Source organism: Hyla sarda, chromosome 2 (assembly GCF_029499605.1).
Source record: "Hyla sarda isolate aHylSar1 chromosome 2, aHylSar1.hap1, whole genome shotgun sequence".
In the NCBI taxonomy this organism is placed as follows: domain Eukaryota; kingdom Metazoa; phylum Chordata; class Amphibia; order Anura; family Hylidae; genus Hyla; species Hyla sarda.
In genome coordinates, this window is record NC_079190.1 from 57,082,053 (window position 1) to 57,097,724 (window position 15,672).

A 15,672-nucleotide genomic window follows, 5' to 3' on the forward strand; every position below is an offset into this window, starting at 1 on the left:
TGCAAAACCACAACTCCCAAACATTCTCAGGCATGCTGGGAGTAGTAGTTCGGCAACATCTTTAGAGCCAGATGTTGCCGAACTACAACTCCCAGCATGCTTGGAGTTGTAGTTTTGCAACATCTGGAGGACTAGTTTGCAGACCACTAATACAGTGGTTCCCAATCTGGGCCCTTCTAGATGTTGCAAAACTACAACCCCCAGTATGCCAAAACTGTCCAGGCATGCTGGGAGTTGTAGTTCTGCAACATCTGAAGGGCCAGATGTTACAGCACTACAACTCCCAGCATGCCTGGACAGTAAGGGCATGCTGAGGATGTGTAGTTTTGCAACATCTGGAAGGGCACAGTGGTCTCCAAACTGTGGACCTCCAGATGTTGCAAAACTGCAACTCCCAGCATGCCCAGACGCCAAGGGCTGTCTGGGCATGCTGGGAGTTGTAGTTTACAGGGTCCTATTACAGCAATGCATGTCGCTTTACGGCGACGTGCATTGCTGTAAAGGGCCCGACCGCGGCTGAAGATCTACTCACCTGTCGCCGCCGCCGCCGTCTTCATCGTCTGGATCCGGGTCTTCAGGGACGAGGTAAGTACCGGGGCCGGTCCCCAGCACTCCCCCGTCCCCCGCCGCGTCCTCCGGTCTTCCTCCCGTCCTCTCCGGACTTTCAGGGGCCGGGCAGGACGGTAGGAAGTAACCGCCCCCCCTCCTGCGACAGATCGACAGATCGCAGGGTATAGGAGGAGGTGGCAGGCTTGCCACCTCGCTCCTATACATCAGCATGGTCCTGGCTGTCTGTGACAGCCGGGATCATGCGAAATTACCGGGCGGTCGGGTCCCAGAGACCCGATCAGCCCGGTATCGCCGCAGATCGCAAGGGCGATTTCCCTTTGCTATTTGCGGCAATCGCCGACATGGGGGGCCTACATGGCCCCCCTCGGCGTTTGCCCTGGATGCCTGCTGAAGGATTTCAGCAGGCATCCAGTTCCGATCTCTGCCCGGCGAGCGTCAGAGACCGGAAAACGCCAGGACGTACGGGGACGTCCTGGGTCCTTAAGGCCCAGGGTGCGGGGACGTCCCCGTACGTCCTGGGTCCTTAAGAGGTTAAATAACACCAGCCTGTTACTACCTAGGCCCAGGAGCACCATATTTGATGCTCCGGGCCTGTTAATACAGACTCTTCCAGGCACCCCTGGGGCAGTGGGTACCGGGGTAATAATTGGAGGTTAGCGCTAGCTTTTTTGGGGGCTAACGCTAAGCCCCAGCTTAGTTATGGATTCCGTCTATTAGACAGCTTCCACTACTAAGCCTAATAATTCAATTATAAAAAACATGACACATTGAGAAAAAAAATTTATATAAAAAAAAACACTCCCCCACAGCCCGCATTAACCCTTTTATTGAAATTTAAAAAAACGCTGGTCATCGTTGGAATTCACCGAATCTGACGTAGTCCTCTGCATTAACGTATCTGAAATAAGAATACAATAAAATAAAGGTTAGTACATTGTTGGCGCTCTCCCTTGCATAGACCGCACATAATGCTGTGTGATCCTAAACAGGGAGCCTCCAGCCTCCTTTCTGGCAGAAAGGCTCTGTTCCCATTATGCAAAATGCATGATGAGAACATAGTCAGGTCTGGACTATGTAGCTCTGCCCCCTAATGACGTAATCACTAGGGGGCGGAGCACTAAAGGTTGCAGGACTGAGCCCCCCTTTCGATCTGCCCTTCAGCCCCTGGACTATAACTCCCATCATGGACAGAGTCTGCCCCATGATGGGAGTACTAGTCCAAGGGCAGAGGGACAGATCGAAACGGGGTCTCACTCCTGAAACCCCCTGCGACCTTTACTGCTCAGCCTCCTAGTGATGACGTCATCAGGGGCGGAGCTACACAGTCCAGGCCTGACTCTGTGCTCATTATGCGTTTTGCATAATGGATCACAGAAGGTCATTCTCCGCTGTGATCCACATTTATTAACTTTACAAGCCGGTGGCACATGCGGCTCCACTGCGCTGCCCGATTGCTCCAGGCTACTGTATATATTTTTATCGGCGTATAACACGCACCCTTACTTTCACAGGAAAATTTTAGGGAAAAAAATGAATGTAAAATAAATTACTTGGAAGCTCTGAACTATATGCCTCATCATCCCCCCAACTTTGATTCCCCCTGCTCCTCAGTTTCTTTTACATGTGTCAGGGTGCATCAGACTCTGGTGGAAAAGACTAACTGAGTGGGCAGATCCATGTCTCGCTTGTTTTTTTTTTCTGGCGGGGGCTCGGCTGGGACATGTGGGACACCCCCTGGTTCTATGGGGATGTTGTCCAGTTTGTGAGGGATCATCAGCTGGAGGGAATAAAGCCTGATCTGTGGAAGCCAAAGACTATCTACAAGCTAATCAGAACTAAAGACTTGTTGGAGCTCGTTCCAGGAATCCCCGTGGCTACAGCAGAGACTGTTTGGGCCAATGTGGCTTCTGTGCAGCTAACCAATGGACATAAGGACTTGTGGACAGCCACTAAGGGAAGACTGTCTCTCAGGTTGTTCTTGCATGCCTGTGACCTGTGTAGAACCCAGTACTGCCCCCGATGCCCTTACACTGAGAAAACATCTTTGCACATATTTTGGCAGTGCTCCTTTGCACAGAGTCTATTGGATGCCCTGGAACCTGAACTTAGAGACTCTGTACCCAGGAACTGACACAAGAAAAAGTGCACAAAGGATGCGGTCTATTGCAAGCCCTTCTCCGATAGGAGAGAGGCCCCCCATCAAACTTTACCCTTTGCCTCAGCTACTAAGGGACCACAAATTCTCCTGGCATCCCCCTTGGCGTTAGTCAAGGTATCTGCCCGCAGAGCCGTAAACAATTGGTACCCTGCCCATGCAGGAGTACCCAGGGTTTTTGCAGGGAGGTGAGGAACCTGATAGCCACACACACCTCCCCTAGACCGCTAGGAGGGAAGCCCAGAAGGGCTACCACATTCTAACAATCCTGTGAACACACAACATGCAAAAAGTGACAAAATAAATAAGTTAATGTGTGCAGGTATACTGCCCGGATCTATAAAAAAATCTCTGATCCTAGCCAGAAGGCCAGGAACCAAGGCCAAGATACTTTAATTATCTTCAGCATGAAATTGGCGCTACGACTTAGGCTTTAGGGCAACAAGAGAGGATGGTCAGTAAGATCACAGTGCGACGAGATGAAAGGAACTAAAACCCTCCCCATTCAAAACGCCCAAAACGGCATCTTTTCCTCTGCAAAGGAAAGTGGGTGGATCCATGCAAATCATTCATTACTGCTCCTATGATCAACTAAGCATCCAGTGCCTCTAGTATATGACCTAGGTACAGCCTATTATTGTAGAACTATCTATTCAAACTAACATATACTCCTTTGCAGGTTTCTTCGCCCTTGTAGTGGTTATTGACGCCTTGCATCCCACCACTCCTTAACTTAAAGGGGTTATCCAGGGATAGAAAAACAGAGCTAATGCCTGCCTAAGGCTGCAACACATTTGTCTTTAGAGTGTGTGGTATTACAGCTTGGCACTTTTCACTTTAATGGAGTTAAAATGCAATACCACACACAGCCTGAGTACAGAGGTGGTGCTGTTATCCTGCATGGCTTCTGCCCAGGCCAAAGCACCTGTAAGTGTAGTATACAAGTATTTCTAAATATGGGTAAAGCTGTAACCAAAGGCTCATGGGCTCTTTCTTCCTGGGGAACTTCTCTTTATATGGACTACAGCTCTTATCAGACACAGTCAGAATAAACCATTCTGCCAAGAGACCCACTGGTGACCTCTTTGACCAGAGTCTCTTTTTTTTTTTTGCTACTGTATGTTTTAACTACTGCTACGTGCTGTGCTCCCTACATATAATACTGCCACAAACGGTCCCCCTAGATAGAATACTGCAACATAATGGCCCTCATTTACTATTCTAAACCCGACTTGTTTTGTCGGGTTTTTTTGGCGCATCTTTGTCTGCGACATGTCACAGACATCGTGCGCCAGTCTGCGACCCGATGTGGATTCTCCCAAATCCGAAAAAGGGGCGTAACCCGACATTTCTGAGCTTTCCCACGTATTTATAAAGGTTTCCAAACCGAATATGTTGAATTGTTGTGGATTTTTTCTCGATAACTCAGGAGTTGGAAACCAAAACCAACAAAACCCACGTGCGACAAACAGGATGCGACATAATAATAAATACCAGGGGAAAAAGCAGTCGGGTAAGAAAGCAAGATAGACTTACAACCCGATTTTCTAAGTAAATGAGGGCCAATGTGTCCTTATTAAAATAGTGCTGGGTGTTGTGGCCTTGAATACAATACCGCCACATGCTGTGCCACTAAATACAATATCGCCACATGCTGTGCCCTGAATACAATACCATCACATACTGCACCCATAAATACAATACCGTCACATGCTGCACCCATAAATACAATACCGCCACATGCTGTGCCCATAAATACAATACCGTCATCTGCTGTGACCATAAATACAATATTGCCACATGCTGTACTCTCACATAAATAATCATGCCACTGTGCTCCGCTCAAACAATTAATGATGTCCCTGCTACCTAATAAACTTTGCCACTGCCCACTTTATGAATTGAAACACTGCCCCCATAAACTTTGGTACTGCCTGTTTTATCTTGGGAATGGCTGCACACATTTGGACAAGGTAAACAGCGTTTTTATCAGGATTAACCGCACTATAAACCTGTATATTCAGGTTAGGTCAGGCGATCCTGCAGTAAGATTCCCTTTAAGCCTTTATGTTAATATGCAAATAAGGTAAGTCCATCCCATCTTCTCTAGTCTTTACCTCGTGGCTGTCAGTCAAACAGGTTAAGTGGATACAAGCCAGCCCAAAGTAGTAGAAAGGACATGTGCTGGACTTATCTGGCCACTTAAAGAAAAACTGTCAGTCTGTTCACCCATGCGAAACCCAATATACTGGGTTATAGTGCAGGATTCTAACGAGGGGTCACTTCCTTATTTTGGTCCACTGGCTGCTGAGATATTTGCCTGTAAAGTTCTGGAATTCATCCATGACTAGTGCTTTGAAGGTGTTGCCACCTCTGCCTCCCAGAGTGAATGTCCTAAGCCCTCCCCCACTATTAGCATATTCATTATCTTCAACTCCATGTCCAGTGAGCGTGAACGCAGCGCTCTGTCTATAGAGCGTATGTGCCGGAAGATTTCAAACAGCTCCCACCTCCTGATGAAGTGAGAGCTCTGCGCTGCAGACAGAGCGCTGCGCTCACGTGATCTGTGACTCCATGTGACTAGGACGTGGAGTTGAAGATAATGAATATGCTATATAGCGGGGGCAGCCTTAGGAAGTTCACTCCGGGAGGCAGAGGCGGGCAACCGGCATGGGTAACGCCTTCAAATCGCTAGTCAGCGATGAAATACCGGGTGAACAGGCTGACAGTTTTCCTTTAAGTCTCATTTGCATAAACAGGAACAGGCTTCTGAAGTAGAAAAAAAAAAGCAATACCTGGAATCATGATGACTAGCCCTATCTATCCATAGGGTTATTTAGGCTGCATTCACATCTCGTTTTTGCAATACGGGTCCCGTATTCCGTTTCTGTACAAAAAACGCATGTCTCCAAACCGGACCGAAACGTATGCAACCGTATATGCCCCCTCACGTTTGTAAACTGTATACGTTTGAAAACGGATGTCCAATTGCATACGTTTTAATACGTTTTCCTTGAAATAAAAACGGATAAGATTTTATGCTTGTCAACATTTTAAATAAAGTTCTTCTTCTTTTTATTGAATTTCCAAAAAAAAAAAGAAAAAGATGAAAAACCGTATTGTGCAAACCGTATGTAACCGTATGTACATACGGTTACCATAGAACTCCATTTTAAAATAACCGTATACAGGTTGGATACGGTTTTTGACCGGGACACAAAACCGTAGTAGACCGTATAAAACCGTAAATGATGCAAAACATACACAACCTGGTGCTACAGTTGGCATACGGTTTACAATGAAATGTCTATATATACGGTTCGATACGTCTTTTTCAATGAAACCAGATATAGCAAAAGTATTGCAAAAACGAGATGTGAATGCAGCCTAAAACTGTTTTTCTACTGACAGGTCTGGTAAACTATGTTTCACCTTTTTACCTGAAAAAAAAAAAACACCAGAAAAACTGCAGCTGCTTTTTCTAGCATTTTTATCTGTGTTGAAATGCCTTTTTTTTTTTTTTTTTTTTACCCTGTGGAAGTTTTTCACTGCCTTTAGGGTACCACTCTGTGGATTGGATGCAGAGTGCTCAGAGTGCTTTGTAATTGTTTATGGGTAAAATTACCTTTAGTATTTGTCGGAAGTTCGGTAGTTTAATGGTGATGCGTTTGCTGGCGACCACAGGTTTTCTTATTTCCGCGGCCATATTGTGTCTGTGACGTGTCTTTTGCGGGTGTAGCCATTGTTTATGTTTTGGTTCAAGCCCCCTGTTGAATATTCATGTTTTGTTAACGCGCTCCTCCTTTCCCTGATTCTCGGATAGTCCCCTCAATGGGTTCATTGGATGTGTATTGTCCAATAAGCAGGATACGCCAACGTATGTGCACTTCACCAACTTTGTATGCGCCAGGCTTGAGGACAAATGAAACACGCCTAGAAAACCAGCCAATGGGCCATATAAGGGCAGAACACCACATGCAAATAAGGAGCACAGAGTATGAATCATTCATAAGGGTGGAACATAGCTGACAAGCCCACATAGGTGGGATAAAAGCGCAACAGGGATGGACAAGTTCCACGCAAGGCAGCCGCGGGTGCACCTGGGAAATGTAGTCCTCACACCGCAAAAGACAGGAAACGAGGAAACAAGGCAAAAGGTACAGCAAACTATGCAGATGAAAATACAGCAAGCGAGGACAGCACAGGACTTGCCCACAGAGGAGCAAACGAAACACGCCAATCAGAGAATGGAGAGGTAAAAAGGAATATAGAGCTGGAGTACTCCTTTAAAGGGGTTCTCCGGTGCTTATACCTCTTATCCCCTATCCAAAGGATAAGGAATAAGATGCCTGATCGCGGGAAACCTGCCGCTTGGGACCCCTGTGATCTTGCACGCAGCACCCCAGTTAAAATCAGTCTCCGGAGCATGTTTGCTCCGGGTCTGATTACCGGCGATCACAGGGCCGACGGCATGTGACGTCACGCTCCGCCCCTCAATGCAAGCCTATGGGAGGGGGCGTGACAGCTATCATGTCCCCTCCCATAGGCTTGCATTGAGGGGCGGAGCGTGACGTCACACGCCGTCGGCCCTGTAGTCGCCGGTAATCAGACCCGAACACGCTCCGGGGACTGATTTTAACTGGGATGCCGCGTGCAAGATCACGGGGGTCCCCAGCGGCGGGACTCCCGCGATCAGGCACATTATCCCCTATCCTTTGGATAGAGGATAAGATGTCTAAGCACCGGAGTACCCCTTTAAGCCATGATGCTCACACAGCAGAATGTCCATGCGGAATTTCTGATGAATTCTGTTGCAGCAGAGTCCTTTTGATTTCAATGGGATTCTGCTGCACTGTTTATATAGTCATTACTGTGACAGATGTTTCTGTTTGCGGAAATTCAGATTCCGCTGTCCGCAGAAATAGACACGTCTATTCTTTCTGTGGCGTCTGCAAGAAAATGCATTGCTGCCTATTGCTTGCCTATTTCCAAGCGGTCCTAGCACCGGCTTGTTTTTTAGAACTCTGCTGTCGGTGGAAGATAAGCGACATGAGTATAGGGCAGGGATGGGAAACCTTTTTTTTTCTCTGCCAAGGGCCATTTTTAAGACTATTTGTGGGCCATAATATTCCGAAGGGTCGGCATGAGACAATTCTGCTGGATGTTCCCGGCTTCCCCCAGAATGCATTGCAGAATCTTTGTCACAATCAGTATTCTCTCCCTCTAACTAGAAAGACCTTCCAATTAACATAATATCCTTGGCAGGGCCAAATTGTTTCAGTGGCTTTATATGTCCCTCTGGCTGAGTGTTCCACACCCCTGCGAAAAAGGTTGAGCGATTCCTAGCCAGGCATTGGAGATGCCACAGGAGCGGGAAGAGTTGGTGACATCACAGGTCACATGACACGCGGTTAATGCAGACAACGGCCAGTTTTTGAGCAGAAAGTAAAGAAGTAATTTGCTGTGACCAACGAGGATAATAAGCAAAATAAAAACAAATAAAAAAAAACTCCATAAAGAGTAGACACATATGTAATATGACATTACTATGTTTATATCAGTGGTCTCTAAGCCGTGGACCTCCAGCTGTTGCAAAGCTACAACTCCCAGCATGCCCGGACAGCCAAACACCTCCAGCTGTTGCAAAACTACAACACCCAGCAAGCCCGGGCGGCCAAGGACCTCCAAATGTTGAAAAACTACAAGTCCCAGCATGCCCAGACAGCCAAGAATCTCTTGATGTTGTAAAACTGCAAAAGCTGAAAGTCAACCCGTCTAACCTGTCTTAAACCTTAGAATTATTAAGATACTACAATAGTTTGTAAAGTTTTTTTTAATTGTTCCCTAGAACAGTGTTTTTCAAGCAAGGTGTCTTGACATGTTGCAAAACTACAGCTCCCAGCATGCCCGGACAGCCAAAGGCTGTCCGGGCATGCTGGGAGTTGTAGTTTTGCAACAGCTGGAGGCACCTAGGATGGGAAACAATGCTCTAGAATCCTGAAGAATAACAACTGCCACAATTAAAAATGGCTGCCAGTGCCCTTCCGTTATCAGTCTGCGCCGGATGTGGGGGGAACAGCGCCAAGGGAAAGCGGAAGTGGCGTCATGACGTCTATTGCTGCCGACGGAAGTGGGGACGTCGATCGAACGCAATTTCATCTCACGTGTAGCCGGCTTCGTTACCGAGTGTTTCACACAGAGGTGGTGACTCCGAGATACAGGTGAGGACGCCATGGCGTGGGTGTGCGCTTCTCGGGGCTGCCCTCATACCGCTGGGTGTGTGTGAAAAGTGCCTGTATTGGCCGTCCGCCGCCGTACACATGCTCTCCATAGAGCCATAATGCACAATGCCCGATGTTGTGTAGTTCTTAGGCTGTGATCACATGTAGCAGTTGCGTTGCAGTAATGCAGCGTTTTGCTGTGATTGGACAGTACTGCAATGAAGCCGCAACGTGTGAACACAGCCTTAGTTACTTGTCTTGTCCTCTTGATCTGTAAACTGTAGATGGAAATGCTTGGAAAGCTGAATGGGGGCTGTTATTACTGTCGCACCATATATATATATATATATATATCTCAATCACACACATATATTGGAGGTTCGGTGCGTTACATTTTTTATTAGAGGGGTTGTCATGCCAATTGGCACTTGTGTTTGGGCTCAGGCTGGCATAAAAATTAAAGAAAAAGATGTCCCTTTAATTTTGACACACAGGAAATGCCCGATCAGCCAATCACTGACCAAGACAAGATCGCCACCTCAGTTATTGCCAGAAAGGGCGCTTCTGTGCGTCAGAACTGCTGCTCAGATGGGACAGACACGTCCTGGGATTGGGGCAGGTGTTTATATAAGCCTAGGGTTCCACTTTTTTTTTTTTTTTTTTTTCCTGGTGTTGTTTTTTTTTTTTTTTTGGACCTGGGAACACAGACACAAAAAACACCCTGTCATTTTGCTTTTTATATGTGGAGAAACGCCAATACTTTTTAGGGTAGGGTCACACTTAGAATGTCCACAGCATATTTCACGCTACAAATCCCACAGCATATTGCAAACTACAAATCCCAGCATGCCCAGACAGCAAACGGCTGTCTGGGCATGCTGGGAGTGGTAGTTTTGCAAGATCTGGAGGGCCACAGTTTAGAGACCACTGCACAGTGGTCTCTAAACTGTTGCCCTCCAGATGTTGCTAGACAACCACTGACCTGATCGCCGGCCGCCAATGGTAAGTCGCCACTGCTGCTCCGAGCTCTGCCCAGACTACCATGGGTGGACGGAGCGGGGGAACTGAACTTTAACCCCACCTGACCCCCCATCTGCCATTGGTCGGTCACTCCTGACCGACCAATGGCAGGGGATAGGAGGAGGTGGCACCTCTGCCACCTCACGCCTATCCTTTAGGGGGATCGGTGTAGTCTCTGACAGCTGCCACGCCCCCTCCCTTCGGCTTGCATTGAGGGGCGGAGCGTGACGTCACAGGGGGTGGAGGCGTGACGGTCACACGCTGCCGGCCTTGTGGTCGTCTGTAATCAGACCCGGAGCACACATGCTCCGGGGACTGATTACAAACGGGGTGCCGCGTGCAAGATCCCGGGAGTCCCCAGCGGCGGGACTCCCGCAATCGGGCATCTTATCCCCTATCCTTTGGATAGGGGAAAAGATGTGTAAGCACCGGAGAACCCCTTTAAGCTTTCTTTCCACTCTGAGACTTGCACGAGACTACAGACAATCAATCTATAGGGTTTTTCGGAAGATCCATGGATGTCATTGAGACTTTCAGTCAAATCCATAGGTTAAAAACGCCCTTAGTCTCTGGTTTGGACAGTAGAGCAACAATCTAAAGCTTCTGTATATGCTGGAAGATGTAGTTTTGTGACAGCTGGAGGCACCCTGTAGGGCATATACAGGACCAATTATAGCTTTCGGCTGTACCTTTTCCTCTGACATTGTAACAGGACTAGACCTCATTTAAGCGTCCATAGCGCTGCCTCAGAACTCGCATCATAATGTTCCATGGTGATCTGTACACTGGACCTACAGAAGATTTAGACCAGTGTTTCCCAACTAGTGTGCCTCCAGCTGTTACAAAACTACAACTCCCAGCATGCCCGGACAGCCGAAGGCTGTCCGGTCATGCTGGGAGCTGTAGTTTTGCAACAGCTGGAGGCACACTGGTTTAGACAATAAGATACAGTTACATAGTTACATAGTTACATAGTTAGTACGGTCGAAAAAAGACACATGTCCATCAAGTTCAACCAGGGAATTAAGGGGTAGGGGTGTGGCGCGATATTGGGGAAGGGATGGGATTTTATATTTCTTCATAAGCACTAATGTTATTTAGTTCCATAAATGTATCTAATCCTGTTTTAAAGCTGTTAATTGTTCCTACTGTGACCAGTTCCTGAGGCAGACCGTTCCATAAATTCACAGTCCTCACGGTAAAGAAGGCGTGTCGCCCCTTGAGACTAAACTTTTTCTTCTCCAGACGGAGGGAGTGTCCCCTCGTCCTTTGGGGGGGTTTAACCTGGAACAGTTTTTCTCCATATTTTTTGTATGGGCCATTAATATACTTATATACGTTTATCATATCCCCCCTTAAACGTCTCTTCTCAAGACTAAACAATTGTAACTCCTTTAATCGCTCCTCATAGCTAAGATGTTCCATGCCCCATATTAGTTTAGTCGCGCGTCTCTGCACCCTTTCCAACTCCGCAGTGTCCCTTTTATGGACAGGTGCCCAAAACTGAACAGCATATTCCAGGTGAGGCCGTACCAATGCTTTATAAAGGGGGAGTATTATGTCCCTGTCCCTTGAGTCCATGCCTCTTTTTATACATGACAATATCCTGCCGGCTTTGGAAGCAGCAGCCTGACATTGCATGCTATTCTGTAGTCTGTGATCTACAAGTACACCCAGATCCTTCTCTACCAGTGACTCTGCCAGTTTAATCCCCCCTAAGACATACGATGCATGCAGGTTATTAGTACCCAGATGCATAACTTTACATTTATCCACATTGAACCTCATTTGCCAAGTGGATGCCCAGACACTTAGTCTATCCAAGTCATCCTGTAACTTATGCACATCCTCTATAGACTGTACCGTGCTACAAAGCTTGGTGTCATCTGCAAAGATAGAAACAGAGCTGTTAATACCATCCTCTATATCATTGATAAATAAATTAAACAACAGCGGGCCCAGTACTGAACCTTGGGGTACACCACTAATTACCGGGGACCAATCAGAGTACGAATCATTGACCACCACTCTCTGGGTACGATCCATGAGCCAGTGTTCAATCCAGTTACAAACTAAAGTTTCCAAGCCCAAGGACCTTAACTTACCTGTCAGACGTCTGTGAGGGACAGTATCAAATGCTTTGGCAAAATCCAGAAACACTATATCCACAGCCATTCCTCTGTCAAGGCTTCTACTCACCTCTTCATAAAAGCAAATTAGATTGGTTTGACAACTTCTATCCTTAGTAAACCCATGCTGGTTATCACTTATAATACTATTATCCCCTATGTATTCCTGTATGTAATCCCTTATCAGTCCTTCAAACAATTTACCCACAATGCACGTTAAACTTACCGGTCTATAGTTTCCTGGGGAAGACCTAGAGCCCTTCTTGAAGATTGGCACCACATTCGCCTTGCGCCAGTCCCTTGGCACAATACCAGACACCATAGAATCTCTAAATATCATGAACAGGGGTACAGATATTACTGAACTTACCTCTCTAAGAACTCTTGGGTGTAGTCCATCCGGTCCTGGGGATTTGCTTACATTTATATCACTTAACTTACCTTGTACCATCTCTACATTAAGCCAGTTCAGTACATTACATGATGTGTTACCAGCACTGACCTGGCCAATGTCAGCTCCTTTTTCCCTAGTATATACAGAACTAAAGAACCCATTCAGTAGCTCCGCCTTCTCTTGATCGCCTGTGACAACCTCCCCATTATCATTATTAAGGGGTCCTACATGCTCTGTCCTTTTTTTTTTTGCATTTATATATCTAAAAAAATATTTAGGATTAGTTTTGCTTTCTTTGGCCACCTGTCTCTCATTTTGAATTTTTGCTGTTTTTATTACATTTTTACAGATTTTATTAAGCTCTTTGTACTGTTTAAATGTTATCGCTGACCCATCAGATTTGTATTTTTTGAAGGCAATTTTTTTGTTGTTTATTGCTCTTTTAACATCATGTGTCAGCCATGTAGGATTTAATTTTAATCGTTTATATTTGTTCCCCTTTGGTATATATTTAGCTGTATAGTTATTTAGAGTTGATTTAAAGATGTCCCATTTACCTTCTGTATCAGTATTTGAGAACACTTCCCCCCAGTCTATGTCCTGTAGTGCAGCCCTCAGCCCAGGGAAGTTTGCCTTTTTAAAGTTATATGTTTTTGCCTTCCCCGCCTGTCTGTTTTCTACATTTTAAGTCAAAAGTAACTATATTGTGGTCGCTATTACCAAGGTTTTCCCGCACAGTTACATTACCAATCAGCTCTGCGTTGTTGGAAATGATCAGATCCAACAAGGCATCACTTCTTGTTGGGTCCTCCACAAACTGGCCCATAAAATTATCCTGCAATAAATTTAGGAATTGTCGCCCCTTTGTAGTTTTAGCCAACCCCGGACCCCAATCTATATCTGGATAGTTAAAATCTCCCATTATTACCACTGTACCTGCCCGGGTGGCCCTCTCTATTTGTTTATGAAGCCGAACATCTATCTCTTCAGTGATATTAGGGGGTCTGTAGATTACCCCAAATATTATTTTTTCAGTATTTCCCTCCTTTTGTAATTCTACCCACAGTGATTCCACCTCCTCAGAATCATCACACACTATGGAATCGTTCACACTGACTTTCATACCACTTCTTACATACAGACAGACTCCACCACCTTTTCTGTTCATTCTATCCTTGCGAAACAATGTAAACCCCTGCAGATTGACAGCCCAGTCATGCGAGGAGTCCAGCCATGTCTCAGTGACCCCAACTATATCAATATGTTCCTCCAGTATCAAGGCCTCAAGCTCCCCCATTTTATTTGCTAGGCTTCTGGCATTTGTGAACATACACTTTACATTTCCATCCTTTATGTTATTGGGGTTAATGGGATTCAAGGGTGTAAGTTTTATTTTCCTATGAAGCTTATTCCTATTAACTATTCTAACCCCTCCCTCCGGTCCACCCCCAGGTACATTTATAATTCCCACCTCTCTATCTACACTATCTTCTCCCTCTTTGCTGTAGGTTCCCTCCCCCCAAGTCCCTAGTTTAAACACTCCTCCACCCTTCTAGCCATCTTCTCCCCAAGCAAAGCTGCACCCTCCCCATTGAGGTGCAGCCCGTCCCTACGGTAGAGCCGGTAACCGACAGCGAAGTCAGCCCAGTTCTCCATGAACCCAAACCCTTCCTTCCTACACCAGCTTCTGAGCCACTTGTTTACCTCCCTGATCTCCCGCTGCCTCTCTGGTGTGGCTCGTGGTACTGGTAGTATTTCAGAAAATACTACCTTGGAGGTCCTTGCCTTAAGCTTGCGGCCTAAGTCCCTGAAATCATTTTTAAGGACACTCCACCTACCTCTTACTTTGTCATTGGTGCCAATATGTACCATGACTGCTGGGTCCTCTCCAGCCCCGCCCAGCAACCTGTCAACCCGATCCGCGATGTGCCGAACTCGTGCGCCAGGCAGACAACACACTGTTCGGCGATCCCGGTCTTTGTGACAGATTGCCCTGTCTGTCCCCCTAATAATTGAGTCCCCCACCACTAGTACCTGTCTGGCCTGCCCTGTACTCCTCCCTCCCTCCTTACTGGAGCAGACACCCCCCTGGCGGTCAGAGGCGGTATCCTGCTGCAGTTCTGCTAGCTCTGTAATGGCATCCCCCTCATCTGCCAAGCGGGCAAACTTGTTGGGGTGTGCCAGTTCAGGACTAGCCTCCCTGACACTTTTTCCCCTACCCCTCTTTCTAACTGTAACCCAGCTAACTGCCTGACTGTCCTGCAACTTCGTCCCACTGTCCTCCCCCACCTCTATTCCCGAGAGTGCCTGCTCAGTGAGCAAGAGACTCCTCTCCATGTTGTTAATGCTTCTCATTGTTGCCAGTCGCCCCTCTAGATCCAGGATCTGGGCTTCCAAACGGACAACTAGCACACATCTCGCACAACAATATGCACCCTCAAACTGTTGTTCAAGGATTGCATACATTGAACAGGATGTACATTGGACTGCATTTTCCAACATGGAGGCCATCTAGTTATGGGGATTTCACAAATGTATAGGAAAAAACAGACAGTCAAAATGACACTTAAAATTTTTTGTAGACCTTGTGGGTTCAGAAATTAACACTCACAGCGATCTCAACCTCCTGCTTTCAAACTCCTGTTTTTGTAACTCCTCTTTCACGCCCCCTCTTACACAGCAACACTCAGAAGAGCAAGCTCTCAATAAGAGTCCCAAGCTAAGATTTATACACCTGTGCCCAATCTACTCCTCCTCCCCCTAGAGGTGGAACAGAGAGAAGAAAAAAAAAAAAAAAAAAAATGAAAAAGGGTGTTTAAACTCTAACAGTTATCCCACTATGTGCAAAAGAGAAAAACTTACCCAAAATATGAATGTAGACTATAGGCAGTCGCACCCACTCCACAGATTCACTCCGCACAACAGATAATCACAGTTTTTGTAACTCCTCTTTCACGCCCCCTCTTACACAGCAACACTCAGAAGAGCAAGTTGTATTGTCACTTTAGGCTCCACTCATACAGAGCGCAGCTTTGGTGCACAATACATACTGGTGCCTAATACACATCTATGCATGTGCCATAAGCCTTTCAAAGTGTGAGCACACATAGGTCAGCGTTAAGACTCCAGCTTTTGCAAAACTACAACTCCAAGCATGTCTAAACAGCCAAAGGCTGAGAGTAG

General features: G+C 46.5%; 1 protein-coding gene across 1 annotated transcript in view; it reads left to right on the plus strand.

Annotated features, from left to right (window-relative positions):
- The first annotated feature begins 8,816 nt into the window (after positions 1–8,816).
- USPL1 (ubiquitin specific peptidase like 1) overlaps positions 8,817–15,672 on the plus strand; it is a 30,860-nt gene continuing 24,004 nt past the window's right edge. Inside the window, exon 1 of the mRNA XM_056561856.1 lies at positions 8,817–8,946. The gene's annotated coding sequence lies outside the window, so the exon portion shown is untranslated. The remainder of the gene's footprint in view (positions 8,947–15,672) is intronic.